This window comes from Schistocerca americana, chromosome 2 (genome assembly GCF_021461395.2).
Source record: "Schistocerca americana isolate TAMUIC-IGC-003095 chromosome 2, iqSchAmer2.1, whole genome shotgun sequence".
In the NCBI taxonomy this organism is placed as follows: domain Eukaryota; kingdom Metazoa; phylum Arthropoda; class Insecta; order Orthoptera; family Acrididae; genus Schistocerca; species Schistocerca americana.
In genome coordinates, this window is record NC_060120.1 from 713,568,230 (window position 1) to 713,584,627 (window position 16,398).

The following is a 16,398-nucleotide window of genomic DNA, read 5'->3' on the forward strand; positions in this document are numbered from 1 at the left end:
AAACACATGGCATATGTTTATAAAAAAATGGCATACATAGTACAAGCTCTTAGCAATCGCTAATCAACTATACTATGTACTATATGTACATGTTTTCCGCAGGCAACAATTAGACCAGCTGATGTCATAAAACCAGCAGACTAGAATTGCAGCAATCACAGGTGAGTCTACAAAATTTGGCAAGCTGTTCTTGCTCTACAGCTGTCTTTAGTTGACATTATAGGACGAGCCAGCTTCACCTCTCTCCATGGTACTACTACACATGAAGGGTAACTTCTTGGGGTAAAAACTTTATAGCAAATTTAGCTGGAAGGAGTACACAACAGAACTGATGACAGGCCCAAACAAATCTTTGTTTGATATGCAAATGTTGTCTGATAGGTGAAACAAAAACCAAAAATAAATAAATGTAGAATGATTTGTCTAATTTTAATTCATAATGTCATATAGTGTTATATTCCAGGATGACCCACTGAGCTGACTTAAAATTTTCCACGAGAAAAAGCATGTAATACAAATTAATTGAGGTCAAACAAAACTTAAGCCAATCAGGCCTTCATCACAATTACATAACATACACACAAAAGCAAGCTCGTGCGCGCACACGCACACACACACACACACACACACACACACACACACACACACACACACACACACACACACACACACAAACGCACGCGCAAGACCACAGTCTCTGGTGGCCTAACACAGACTGTGAGCAGTGCACACAGGGAGAAGCAGACTGGGTGGTTGGGGTTAGGAGGAAGCAAGGGCAGGCAATGGGAGCAATAGTACAGTAGGGTGGGGGATGGTAAAGTGCTGCCTGTGGGAGCATGCAGGGATAAGGTGGGGAGAGGGTAGGGTGGCTAGATGCAGCCGGGAGGTTAGATGGAGGGCAGGGAAGTGGGGGTGGGGCAGCAGAAAAGGACAGTATTAAAAAGACAGTGGTGCATTTGTGGAACAGAGGGATCTGTAGTGCTGGAATGGGAACAGGGAAGAGGATAGTTGGGTAAAGGACAATGACTAACGAAAGTTGAGGCCAGGAGTGTTATGGGAATGTAGGACATATTGTAGGGAGAGTAACCACCTACACAATTCAGAAAAGCTCATGTTGGCTGGAACAATTCAGCTGGCACAGACTGTGAAGCTTCATAGATATGATGAACACAGTGTTGTGCAGCGTGCTGAGCAACTGCGTGGTCCCGCTGTCTCTTGGCCACAATTTGTTGGCAATCATTCATGACAGCTGTTTCTTGGCAACAGTTTGTTGATGGCCATTCATGAGGACAGACAGCTTGTTGGTTGCCATGGCCATGTAGAGTATCAGAGTCAGTGGAGGAAATGGTTGGTATCTTTTATATGGGAGGGTAGGTCATGGGTAATAGGCTGGAGGTGTTGCTCTACAGGTGCAGTGGTTGCAGTTTAGCTTGTACAGATGGCGGATAGGTAATGCTTGTGACCGGACTGAAGTAGGTGGTGATGGGAGGATGTATGTGACAGGACTTGGATCTACATCTATTACAGAGCCATGAAGCAAGTGGTTGGGGCAGGAGTGGAGTAGGATGAGGATATTGTGTAAATAACAATATCACTATGGGAGGGATGGGAAGGACAGTGGGTAAGACATTCCTCATTTCAGGGCACAGCAAGAGGTAGTCGAAACCCTGACAGAGAATATAATTCAGTTGCTCCAGTCCTGGTTGGTACTGAGTTATGAGGGGAATGCTCCTCTGTGGCCATATGGAGAGACTTTGGGAAGTTGTGGGTGGCTGGAGAGAAAAGGGACAGGAGGTCCGTTTTTGTACAAAGTTGGGGAGCTAATTAGGGTGATGGCCTCAGTGAGACACTTGGTATATTTCAAGAGGGACTCAATCCAGATCATGAAGATGTCATTAATGAATTTGAATCAGATGAGGCATTTGGGATTCTGGGTGGTCAGAAAGGATTCCTCCAGATGGCCCATTATTAGGCTGGCATAGGATGGTACGACGCGGGTTCTCATAGCCGTACCCTGGATTTGTTTGTAGGTGATGCCTTCAAAAGAGAAGTAGTTGTGGATATGATATAGTTGATCATGACAACTAGGTTGTTGGTTTGGAATCCATCAGGCATTGGAAAGGTAGTGTTCATCAGTGGCAAAGTCATGGCCATTATGGATGTTAGTGTACAGGGATGTGGCATCAATAGTGATGAGCAGGGCATCCTGTGATAATGGCACAGGAACTGTGGAAAGTCAGTGGAGGAAATGGTTGGTATCCTTTATATAGGAGGGTAGGTCATGGGTAATATGGTGGAGACATTGGTCTCTGAGAGCAGAGACTCTCTCAGTGGGGGCACAGTATCTGGTCACGTTGGGGCATCCTGGGTGGTTGGGATTATGAAACATAGGTAGCATGCAGACGGTAGGAATGAGGGAAGTGGTAGGAGTAAGGAGAGAGAGATGGACTCCAGGGAAAGGTTCTGAAACTGGCCTAAGGATTTGAAGAGACTCTGGAGAGTCTCCTGGATATCTGGAATGGGGCCACTGTGGCACAGTTTGTAGGTGGATGAATCTGAAAGCTGGTGGAACCCTTCTACCAGATAATCCTGGCAATTCAAAACAACAGTGGTGGATCCTTTGTCAGCAGGTGGGATTATAAGGTCAGGATCAGTTCTCAGGTAGTGGATTGTGGTTCCTGGGGTCAGATGTAAGGTTATTTTGCATGCAGAGGGATTTGGGGAATGATGGTGATGCCAGGTTCGAGGTTAAGAAATTCTGGAAAGTTAACAGAGGGTGATTTAGGGGCTGTGGGGGTGGATCACAGCTGGATGGAGGAGTCCGCTAAGTCATGCAGCATTCAACATTGGTCTTTGGTTGAGTCTGATTGGTAGAGTTGGTAGCAGAAAAATATTTCTACTTTAAGGACAGGAAAAGGAGAGAAGATCTTTATCAAGTACTGCATTATTGGATTTGGGAGTGGGGTAAAAGGTGAGTCCTTTGGAAGGGACTGATACTTCTGTAGGGCTAAGGCTTTTGGAGAAAAGGTTCATGATTGAGTTTTGGGTCTATTTAGGTTCTGGATCCAGTATGGTGGTGGAAGGAAGGTTTTGAGAGTGGGGTAAATGTAGTAGATCTGCAAGGCAGGGTTTGTCAGTTATGAGAGACTGTGGGAGAGGTTTGAAGGTCATTGTAGAAGAAGAGGATAACAGTAGTCAGTGGTGAAAGTAGGAAGTGAACAGGGTGGAGAGTTTTTTTTGAGATTGGGTTGTGCATGCTGCTCTAGTTCTTGGAGGGCAGGAGTTTCAATGTTTGATATGGGATATAAGAATTTGGGACTGCATAGCAGGAAATTTTATGGATAAAGAGGAGGTATTTCGAGGAGGTTTGGGACTGACTGACATGGTTTTGCGGGACTATGTTGGTGTGGGTTAAGGGCTGGCGGAATCTGAACAGATGCTGGTCATTATGGAAGGAGGGGTTGTAGCTGGAGACATGTAATTTGACAGTAAGGCTATTTGGAGGGATTCCATGAGCCAAGCAACAATGGAGGAAAAGTATGTGGAACTGGGTTCTGGATACAGATAAGGAAACATTTCTGTATTGACACAGATGGCAGGAACAAGGATTCATGATGTAGAATAAAAATGCGTAAAAATATGTAAATGATGCAGAAATAAGTCTGAAAATATTCACAAAAATACATCTAAACATGTGGGAAAAATCACGAGTTGGATGCAATGGATGAAGTACAGAGAAACAATATGACATGTGAGGAAGTAAGCAGATAGTAAAAGATGAAAACTATATGAAATTGACATTAAAACACTATGAGAAAAAGAAGAAGTAAATAAAAAGATTGTGATGTGGGTTGCAGGTCTGCAGGTGGAGAAGTGTGAAGGGGGACAGCAGATGTGAGTAGATTAGGTGAAGTTAGCATGTGCCAACTGGAACAGAGAGGAGAAGGAGTAGGTGGTGGGGAGGCATTGATAGTGTGAGATACCAGTTCATGCGGCACAGGAAGGTACTGAAAATAAAAACCTGAAAATATGCAAGAGTGATGCAGGAAGAGTGATTAATTTGCAGGTCTCGGATTAATGGTAATGGTGGGAATAATGTGGGACATGAGATGCTGCACCAACAATCAGCACAGTCCTGTAGCTGTCAATTGTGCATGGCCAAGATGGCTGATACAATGTGGCTCATAAGTAGAGCATGCAGTGCAGTCTGGAAAGTGACGAATGAAACACAGTACAGAAGAGGATACAGGAAGGACACTGAATATAGTATGTGTTAGAAAATAGCAACAAAAGAAAACAGCACTGGGTTATGGGATGGAGGAAAAGCTGTCAGGAAAAATCAAACAATGGAAAATTCAGAATGAAACAATGATAATATTAGGAAAAGGATAGTTGCTACTCACCATAAAGAAGAGATTTTGTATATAGGCACAACAAAAGACTGTCAAACAAAACTTTCAACCAAACAGGCATTCATCAACAGTAGGCCAACCCCCCCCCCCCTCCCACACACCACCACCACCACCACCTCCTCCTCCTCCTCCTCGTCCTCCTCCTCCTCCTCTGAATGCCAAGGCCAGACTGTGAGCAGCAGCACATCATGGCAGAAGCAAACTGGGTAGTGGAGGTAGTAAGGAGGAAGTTAGGGCAGGGAGGGGGACGGATAGCAGAGTGGAGGGGGTGGGGAGACAGTAAAGTGCTGCTTGTGGGAGCAGACAGGGATGAGGTGGGGAGAGGGTAAGGCAGTTAGGTACAGTCTGAAAAATGGGTTCATCAGTACCTCCATCCATATGAAACCTACAAACTACCATCACGACCTCCACTTCGATAGCTGCCACACATTCCATACCAAGAAGTCCCTTACAAACAGCCTAACCACCAGTGGCCATCACATCTGTAGTGACGAGCAGTCCCTCTCGAAATATCCCAAGCCAGAATCCAATCTCACATACTGTTCCTGCCCTGAAGTGAGGGACATCCTACTCACTATCCTTCCTGTCCCTTCCACAGTGGTATTCTGCCACCCACCAAACTTACACAAAATCCTCATTCATCCCTATGCAACTCCTGCTCCCAACCCCTTGCCTCGTATCCCTATAATAGACCTAGATGCAACAGCTGCCCCATACATCCCCCCATCACCACCAACTCCAGTCTGGTCACAAGCATCACCTATCCCATCAAAGGCAGGGCTATCTGAAACCAGTCAAGTGATCTACAACCTAAGCTGCAACCACTATGCTGCATTATACATCAGCATGACAACCAGTAAGCTATCTCTCTGCATGAATGACCACTGACAAACTATGTACTAGAAACAGTTGGACCACCCAGTTGCTCAGTACGCTGCCAAACACTACGTTCTTCGTTAAATGACTGCTTCACAGTCTGTTCCATCTGGATCCTTCTGACTATCACCAGCTTTTCTGAATCGTGCATATGGGAGCATTCCCTACAATATATCCTACATTCCCGAAACCCTTCGGGCCTCAACTTTCATTAGTCACTGTCCTTCATCCACCTATCCCCTTACCTGTTCCCATTCCATCACTACACAGCCCTCTATTCCACAAACACACCCACAGTCTTTTTGCTTCTCTCCTTTTCTGCTGCCTCCCCCTCCCCCACCCTCCCTCTAACCTCCTGTTGCACCCAGTTCCCCTACCCTTTCTCCACCTCGTCTCTGTATGCTCCCAGAAGCAGCACTTTGATGTTCCCCACCCCTACCCTGCTATCCCTCTCCCTCCCTGCCTCAGCCTCCTCCTCACCCCCAGTTTGCTTCTTCATCATGCACTGCTGCTTGCAGTCTGGCTTTGAGAGCCAGAGACTGTGGTTGTGTGTTTGAGTTGTGTTTGCTTGAGTGTGTGTGAGTATGTTGTCTAATTCTGATGACGGCTTGCTTGTCTGAAAGCTTTGCCTGACAGTTTTTTTGTTGTGCCTACCTGCAATTCAGTGTATCCACTCTATGGTGAGTAGCAACTATCCTTTTCATAATACTGTCATTATTCCATCTTGGATTTTCCACTGTTTAAATTAATTGTCGTGTATTACAGGGTCCTTTTCATAGAACATAGTACTGTAACTAATGCTACTCAGTAAATTTATCCCTCAATTAAATTTGCTCTAAGTAATATATCCCTCTTCAAACCAATAGCTAACTTCACTGAATCAATGCTATAAACAAGGTAAATCTTCATAAAGAGTCACCCTTCTTAATCCAGAAAGATAACCATTATACTTAAGAACATACATTTGCAATAGCTTTTCTGCAAGCACTAGAAGTTTAGCTACTAATGAGGGACAGTTTTTAAAGAAGAACAAAATATTCATTGGTAGCCAACAATGCATGTCTTAGTAGTATCATTTAATGTACCTATAATTAACTCTACCCCCAAATATGAATGCTGTGTTATACCAGAATTAGCAGAGTTGCTGTGCAGTAATGGGATCTGTGTAAGCAAGCCTTGCCAAATTTTTGTTTTTGGCAATGCCTGACTGGAATGGCCTAGTTATTAATCTAAACCCTTGTTCTTTGATGTGTATACTGATTGGAGCTTGAAATGAAAATCACATCATCTTCTCAAACACTTGTGCTTAGCAACATTTGCTCTACATGTAATTACTTAGTTCAGTGAAGAAAGCATTACAAAATTATCACTCAGTGTGTACTTTTATTCACAGATGCATACCTCCACCTTCAAAAATCCAAAATCAAGAGAGCCAGTCTTAAAAATCAGGAGGTACCAATGATCAAAAACTGCAGCTCATTCTCAGTGCAATCTTGAGAGAATTGATGTGAGTAAGATTAAATGGCTAGTATGCAATCACATTTTCACACAGATAATTTATCTTATTTGTAAACCTATTTACACATTCCACACAGTGACAAGTTGTTCTGAATATGATCCACAGAACATGGGGAAAAAAAGAGCCAAATCTGAGCAGAGTACTGTATGGATGGTTAACTGTATCAAACTTTTAAAATGATATAATACTTGAAAAGCTACTCAAAGTGCAACAAGGTATCATGGCATAGCAGTCCTAAAAATGTATATATGTGGTAAATGTAAATACCACTCAAGAATTAGGTCTTAGGCCTGTTCCGACTGGCCATCTGCTGCCAACAAGGCAGTACAAGGTGTGATCTTTGATCATAGCACACGAGATCAGAATGTCATCAATCAATATGAGGTTCAAGTTTTAATTTTCTAGCAGAATATACATTATGATGAGCATCTGTAACAAATTAAAAATTCATCATGTTTGGCTCCATGACAATGCTTGTGCCCCAAGACCACGATGTAATCCAGAGCAGAAAGAGTATCAGTATTGGTCTTAATGTCATCTGTCCTTTTTTTTATTGCACTGCAGATCTAAGTTTTAATTGCAGCTATCAGTGCATTATAAGTAGTCATGTAAACTGAATGTAATTATTATGACACATTCAAATCTAAGCTGGCCATGTACTAGAATTAACCCAACTTGTACATGCCTGAGTTAGACTGGAATGTGTCATTATAATTATTTTCAGTCTACATGACTACTTAGAACATACTAATGGTAGCTGCATTGTCAGTTGAAATCTAGATCTGCAATGCAATATAAAAGACATATGACTTATGACTGATGCTGGCCTTCTTTCTGTCCTAAATTTTAACTTTGTTACCACCCTGGTACTTAAACCCATATATCTGCTTTTTTTGGAGGGTCTCTTAGTAATTATGCCACCTGTGCACATTTCACAGATTCACTTGTCACTAGTTCCTCTCTACATTTTCTGAATTTTAGCTTCTCACAAAAGTAAACAAATGTAACACCATCAATTATGGGAATCAAAGAAAAACCAATTCACACACAAGAACAACACAAAACAGGCCACAATGCACACTAGACTAGCATGATTTTGCATAAATGCACTCGTAGGACTGTCTGACACAAAAATGAGTAACAGTAACTGACCAATTCATATTAAAATTGTGTAATACGTATGATAAGATTTACTACAAAACACGTATCTTCCACAGCAAGCTCTTTGCTCTCCTTATTTTTGGATGAGATAGAGTGGACTAAAATAAGAACAAATTGTCTAGTAAACATAGGCTCTAAAATTCATATCTTAAGAGCTGTGAACATTTGTTCAGGAAAAGAGATGTGTTTTACAATAGCGAAGATAAACAAATACTCACAGCTCTTATGGTATGCTTTTTAGAGCCCATGTTTACTGGACATTTTGTGGTTGTTTTGGTCTATACTACCACCTCTCACAATATGGAAAGCAAAGAGCCTGCAGTAGAAGAGACTTATGTGCTCATACCTCTTAAGGTATGTATTTTAGGGCCCATGCTTACTAGACTACTTCTCTCCGAATGATTGTTAAATCTGGTGACAGTCATTACTAACAATAAGACTTATCAAATCAAAAATTGCTTTATAGCATCAGACCAGTAACGAAACATACTGTAATTGTTCCGAAAGGATAACATCCTGCATTAGCCCAAAAATCACCTCTAAGAATATAGCTCATACAAACAGCTACCAAATGACACCTTGATTAACTCTGAAAAAGTAATCACTACAATATTATGACTAACTAATTATGGATTCACAGTTGTTGCTAATATTGTTGGGTTCATAAATCCAGTCCAGACACTGGTTTGGTGCAGCTCTCTATGCTAATGTACCTTGTGCTGAGGCAAGTAACAAAGGCAACACTGTTTCCTTTATGATGTGCTTACCACTAAGCAACTAAAGCAGTTGCTGGTTTCAGGATGAAATTAATAACATCTGTTGAGTATTTTAATTGTGCCATTTAATAAATCTCATACTGCAATAACGCGTGCAATTCACACATAAGAAGTAGTTCAGAAAGTTTCATAGCACTTATTTGGATTTCGTACAATTAATAAGAAGAAGCAAAGTGGTAAAATAATAATTAAGTGGTTTCTCAAAGGTAAATTTCAATGCTGCATCAAGTACGACACACAAAATGCACAGAAAGAAGTGTGTGTGGCAAACGTGCAATAACACAAACCTCAGTCACCACTGCAACTTAGCCACAGATCAACACAAAAAGTTGAAATAGATGAAAATAAGAAAAGAGTGGACAGTATTATTTCAAAGTAACTAAATTACTTATTAGGAAGAAAAGTTGTTAAGAGAGTAGTGAAGGAGATACATTCATTTTTTACTCTTCCTAATGTTGTACTTAGGATCCCTTACCACTTGCCACACAATGTGTATTGGGTTTACTGGTTTTAATTTAATGTTTCTATCTTTCAGTTCTTTATTGTTCCTAAGACAAAGCACCGAAGTAAGAACAGGATCTGAAGTAGAACGCAGGAAACATTTCACTCCATATCAATTATGGTCAATGGCCAAGGCCATACTGTATGCTAGCTGTTCCAAGATTGATGTACACAAATAAAGCTGTTCTAAACATCTACATATTTCCTATCTTCTTCTTACAGTCATCTGGATCACCACACAGTTAACAAGTGTGTTTCTTTTTTAACAATGAAGACACATTAGGCCTGCTGCTTTTACATGAACATATGCCAATCTTTATCATGGTTCATCCATGTCCCAATTGTCGAAGAATTTTTAGAAGTTTGTGACCCTTCTTTCATCTCTTAAAATGTGTGTTCTGCCAGTAAACGCAGATTTTTTCATCTTAAATGAAGTGTAACCATACAAACCTCATATCAGTTGTGCAAGCCAAGTAACAATAAGTGATTCAAACATATGTACATCAACAACTGCATATATGCTCCATAAGCCACTATATAGTGCCTGATGAAATGGACTTCATGTTGGTATTAGCACTTTTCTGTCCTATTCATGTACTGTGCAAAGTAAAAATGATTTTACAGGACTGTGCATGTAACCTAGTCATTCTAATCTGTCTCATTAATTTCATGTGATATAAAACATGTAAAAATACTATGTACACATAGTTGTACAGTAATTAAGTGAGATAAAAAGAAACACTTCTATTTCATGACACAAATATCACATGTGCATCATTTCCCTGCTACAGGTCCGTGAAGGCTCTGATGCTGGAGTTCCTTTCAACCAACATTCAAATGTGTTTAGACTGCTTTGTAAGAGAAATGTTGACACTGGAATATGATCTGCAACACAATTACATCTTACTGACAGGAAGGGCAAATTTCATTACTACTATTTGTGACCATCCATGGATCAACAATTACATTATGATTTGTTGATGTTATGTTGTGTTTAAATGAAAGTTTCTGTTAACAGGTACTTAATGGCTGAATTAGCTGATATGAGCCTCAGTTATGAAGAGGGAGGATGTGACAGTCAAGGAACATGGCACCTGTATGTAGAACAAGTTTCAGGGAAGGAAGAAAGACTAATGTTTAATGTTCCATCTATAACGGGGCCATTAGAAGATAAAGCACAAGCTCAGATTAGAGCAGGATGTGAAAGGAAATCAGTCACACCCTTCCAGAGGAGCCATTCAAGCATTTGCCTTAAGTGATTTCGGGAAATCACAGAAAATTTAAATCTGGGTAACTGGATGAGGATTTAAACTGTCATCCTCCCAAATACGAGTGCAGTTTGTTTACCACTGCGCCACTTTCGATGATGATTTTCAGAGAAGAGGTTATAAATTGTGTCACATTTCAAGAAATGATGGCCATTGTAATACCACAACTCCTTTTTGGGATCCTATATCCTATTCCAGTCTCGTCTCCTCTCTCCTGAAGAGGGCATATATTTAATATTAATAATTTACACCAATTTAAACTGTTGCTTTGACATTGTCTACATTGTGTCCCACCAGTGTACAGAATAAAGGAGGCATGTTTCTGATCATCTCCCACCAGTGTACAGAATAAAGGAGGCATGTTTCTGATCATCTGGTTTTGAATATTGTGATACACTGAAGATTCTTCATGTAGCAAATTTAAACTTTTGTTTTGGCAATGTTTACATCGGGCCTCACCAGTACATAGAATGAAGGAAACATATTGGATTAAAACCTAATGTACCATTATAATTTACATACACAATACAAACTACAGGCACATGGTAGGAATGATTTTTCAGTCAGAATCAAACATGCTAATGTTCTAATTGGTTCTAGTTAATTGAACTGTAATTATGACCATATAGAAATGTAAAATTTTATCATACAAAATTTAATTAACTGAATCTAAGCCTTTCATTCAATGAAACTAATCGCCCAGTTCACCTGAAAATGACAGGATAATTTTCCTTTAAGTCAGTAAAATAATATATGCAAATAAATGAAATATATTGTCTTAATAAAAACAGATTCTTTCCTGTCTTTGTATGAAGTAATTCACTGTTTTTACATGAAATTTTCTATGTAATTTGGGAAGATGTATGTAAAAACTTTAATTCTTAATATGCAAAATTCAATACATAACAATGACAGTAACTGTTCAAAATCATATAAACAGAGGTGATTTGTACACCATCATAGGTCAGTCTTGGACCGAATTTAGTATCAACAGCATGTGGTCAGACTTTGTACATTCGCTGCCGAACATCTAGCGTGCGAAATAAAATTCTCTGTGAACAAGAAGTACTGAAACTTATTTAAACCATTACATAAATCCCTTGTGGCAATGCAGTAACATCAAAATGAACCTACGGCAGCATCAAGAAGCAGCTCCCCGGATTACACAAGACACGTATAATTTTTTTGGCGGAGAATATCCGTAATAAGATGTGGAATATTGAACACTGTTTTTCTTGTGTTAAACAACGATACACATCCAAAAATTCATCACAAAAACATTTTCGGCATGTTTTATTACACCGTCTTCATGAAACAAGATCCCGTAGTCCAATCATTTTCTTTGTGTAGTGTACCACAGCCATGAATCTGTTAAAGGCTACTGCTTAATTAACAAGTATTTAGTTTACTATGTTTTACACAATTTACCAAATCTGGTGTTATAGATCATTTTCTAGTGTTATAGGTGCCAACAACATGTCATAACATGTCTGACTCTAAGCAATGGATATGAAAGTTCTGAAGGTGACAACAGATACATGTGCAAGTGTCCATTCTAAAATATAATATTTACTGTATACAAAATCCTTCTCTGTTAAGTACTACTAGAAATGTTGGAGAATGTCCCACAAAAAGTCGCGCAATGATTATGATTCCAGCAATATAGGGCCCAACTGTGCTTCTCCATCAATGTCACAGAACATTTAGAAAAACTTTTCGCAAATGTTGGAGTGGGAGGGGTGAGCAAGTACTGTTGCCACAACTTTCTCCTGGCCGCATTCCTATGGCTTTCCTTCTGTGGGGGAGGGGGGCAGGGAGGGGAAGGCTGGGTGGGGGAGGTGAAACATTTGGTATACAAGACACAGACAGATACTCCAGAAGAGCTGGTTGCCTGTTTGGCTGAAGCTGCAGCAATTAATCATGAAACCCCTGGTTATTTTGAGTGTGTTACACAATCATTAACAAGAATAAGCCAGCTGTGTATTACTGTAAATGGATGACACGTTCAGCAACATCTTTAAAACTATTTTCTTCACATTGCAATTTGAACACAATCTCTGTACATTACCACTGTCAAAACCTACATAGACCTCTGTCAGAGATACTGGGCACCTGTTACATTTTTATCTCATAAAAACGTTTTTACTTTTAACTCTACTAAACACACTACAATTTTGTATAAATAATATTTTTACTTCATATTTTTTTTATACATACCACTAAAAGCTACTATTAAATAAAACTTTATTTGCTGCAATTTTGTTTACTCATTGTCATCTGGCAGACTCTCCAGCATGAAGTAGTACAAACTACATGCCTATGATTACAATGTATGTCAAATACACCGACTGCAAAAACTGCAACATTAAAAAATAGAGTAGAGTAATGAAATTCCTGGAATACATTTACGGGAACATATTTAAGTGATTAACAATGCAAGATCACAGGTTAAAGTAAGTGTGAGATAAACAATCACAAATGTGAAATGATGGTACATTATAACCAGTTTAATCACCAGAACGTTGAATAAAAGCATGAAAATATGCATGCATTGTGTTGTATAGGTGCCAGATGTCAGGTTGTGGGATGGAGTTCCATTCCTGTTTCACTTGATTTGTAAATACTATGACAGTTAATGCTGCTTGTGGTGGACTGACAGTTAATGCTGTTTGTAGTTGACACCGGAGTTGTCACCTGATGCTATCCCAAATTTGCTTCGCTCGAGACAGATCTGGTGATCGAGCAGGCCAAGGAAACATGTCGACAATCTGTAGAGCATGTTGGGTTGCTTGTTGTTGTTGTGGTATTCAGTCCTGAGACTGGTTTGATGCAGCTCTCCATGCTACCCTATCCTGTGCAAGCTTCTTCATCTCCCAGGACCTACTGCAACCTACACCCTGGGTTACAACACTGGTATGTGGACGAACACTGTCCTGTTGGAAAACACACCCTGGAATGCTGTTCATGAGTGGGCAGCACAATAGGCTGAATCACCAGACTGACCTATAAATTTGCACTCAGGGTATGTAGGATAACCAGGAGAGTGCTCCTGCTGGCACACAAAGTCACATCACAGACCATAACTCAAAGTGTAGATCTACTGTGACTAGCACCTCATACTGGTTGCAGGCCCTCACCTGACCTCCTCCTAACAAACACATTGCCATGCTGGCACCAATTCAGAACCAGCTTTCATAAGAGAACACAACAGACATACACTCTGCCCTCCAATGAGCTCTCACTTGATACCACTGAAGTCACAAATGGTGATGGTTTATGGTCAGTAGAATGCACGCTACAGGATGTCTGGCTTGGAGCTGTCCTTGAAATTTGTAACCAATCGTTGTGTCACTGTGGTGCCAACTCTTGTTCATACTGCTGCTACAGATGCATTACAATGTACTAGAGCCTTAAGCTGAACAGGATGGTCTTCCCTCTTGGTAGTGCCATGTGGCCATCCAAAGCCTGCTCCTCTCACGACCGTACATTCTCGTGACCACTGCTGCCAGCTGCCATGTGCAGTGGCTACATTCCTGCCAAGCCTTTCCACAATTCCGCAGAAGGAACTTCCAGTTTCTCATAGCCCTATTACACAACCTCATTCAAACTCAGTGACATGTAGGTAATGGCATCCTTGTCACATTAAAGGCTTTCCTGGCTAACATCAACACACTACATACAATCTCAAAGGTAACTAACACTTATGTCTGTTACAACATAGATTTGAAACAAACCTGACCTGTGCACTCATAGTGGCACTACTAGCACCATTCATAAGTGACTGGTGTGAAACTGGAATAGACATATTTTCTGAGAAACATGCACAGTTCCTCTTTGGTGTCATGATTTTTTTCCTTCAGTGTATATAGCTAATACTGTGGAGGCAATGTCATGGCATCATCCAGTACACAACACAAGTTAACAATTAAGATGATAAAAATGAAATTTTAATTACTACTGACTTTCAGTGGTATATATAAAAAATGTCTTTCACGCAACATATCGTAGTATACATGAAGAAGACATATGATATACTGGAAGCAGAATGGCAGAAAGAGTTACTATTTAAGTTACATGAGCACCTGAATTACACTGATTGATTGATTAATTGAGAGGGTTTATGGGATCAAACGGTGAGGTCATCAGTCGCATGATTTCGAAGGTAGACACAGAAGAAAGGGGGTCTGTTAAAAGTGGACAGATATAGCCAGAAGAGTCAAATTATAAAATAATGAGGGTAACACACACACACACACACACACACACACACACACACACACACACACACACACACACACACAAAAACACACACACACACACACACACAGTAAAAGGCATAAAAGGTGAGACCAAATCTACAAACTGGAAAACCAGAGGGCGTAAAGCAGCAATCTTTCGATGGGGGAGTGGTCATGGTGTCCCGGACCGAGAAGACACAAAGAGAGCCAGCAATGGCAACCACAACCACTCTGCCACAGCTCCATGAGTAAAGTAAGACCTTATATCTGGAAATAAAAACCACTTTCATCGAGGAAACTTAGGACCAGATCAACCACCCGTGAATAGTCTGCTAATATTAAATTTAAGGACTCAGGAAGACTATACTTAGCACGAAAGGCCAAAAGCAGGGGCCATTCCACCAATATGTGGGATACCGTCAGTCAGGCTCCACGACCACATTGTGGGGGCAGTTCATTACGTAGAAGAAAACAATGGGTGAGCCTGGTATGACCAATGCATAGACAGCATAAAATGGTGGACTCCTTCCGACAGGAGTGGAAGGAAGAGCACCAAACTGCAGCAGAATCCTTGATTGTGAAGAGTTTCTTACTGTGAACAGTAGTGCACCAGATGTAGTTCCATTTTTGGGCAAAGATGGATTTGACATAGATCCGCATATCTACAGCTGGAATCATGAAAGAAAATGGGGGGTAAGTATCTGCTCCTCTAGCCAAATGGTCAGCCAGTTCATTCCCTAGGATGCCCACATGACTTGGGACCCAGAGAAAGACAACTGAGCAGGGGGCGTAGCCAAGGGCAAAGAGAATGTCATGGATAGCAGAGACCAAAGGGTGACGAGAGTGGCATCTGTCAATAGCCTGCAGGCTGCTCATGAATCTCAAAAAATTAAAACACTGTGGATGGGGGCTTGAGAAACAAAATGAAGGGCTCTATGACTGGCTAGAAGCTCTGCTGTGAACACACTACATGATCACGACAATGAATGGTGTTAGGGTGACAGAGATCTTAGGACTCTGGAACAGATCGGTCCTAATCCATGGTCTAGGTACCATCCAGGAGGGGGGGGATGGGAGGAAAGACACATGGTGAATTCCAGTCAGTAGAGATGGAGATCCTGACAGAGGGAAGTGAGACGCATGCCAACCTGTAATCCCACCCGTGGGAAGGTGTCAGGAGGGAGACATCCCTCATTGGCAAAGAACACAAGGTACACGGGATGGTCAGGGAGTTGGCGAAGGGCAATTGCATAAGAAATCAGGAGTTGGTTCTGTCATATTTCTAGAGAGGGAATACCCGATTCTGTGAGGAGACTGTCAACAGGACTAGTACAAAAGGCACCAATAGCCAGACACACCCCACAATAGCGAACAGGGTCAAGCAGTTTCAAAGTGGAAGGAGCCGCTGAGCCATCAACTGACTACCATAACATAGTCTGGACAAGACCAGAGCACAGTAAAGATGGAGAAGAATGGTACGGTCTGCACCACAAGATGTGTGGGCCAGGAGGTGGACAGCATTAAGCTTCTGCATGCTTGTAGTCTTTATGTGGTGAATATGGGGCAGCCATGTCAGCTTTTTATCAAAAATAAGGCCCAAGAAACAGGACTATGATACAACATTGAGGAGCTGATCGCCTAAATACA

At 41.1% G+C, this 16,398-nt stretch overlaps 1 protein-coding gene across 1 annotated transcript in view; it reads right to left on the minus strand.

Moving 5' to 3' along the window:
• The window catches only part of LOC124593751 (A-kinase anchor protein 9-like), a 505,072-nt gene that overhangs the window by 465,022 nt on the left and 23,652 nt on the right, over nucleotides 1-16,398 (minus strand). The window lies entirely within an intron of this gene.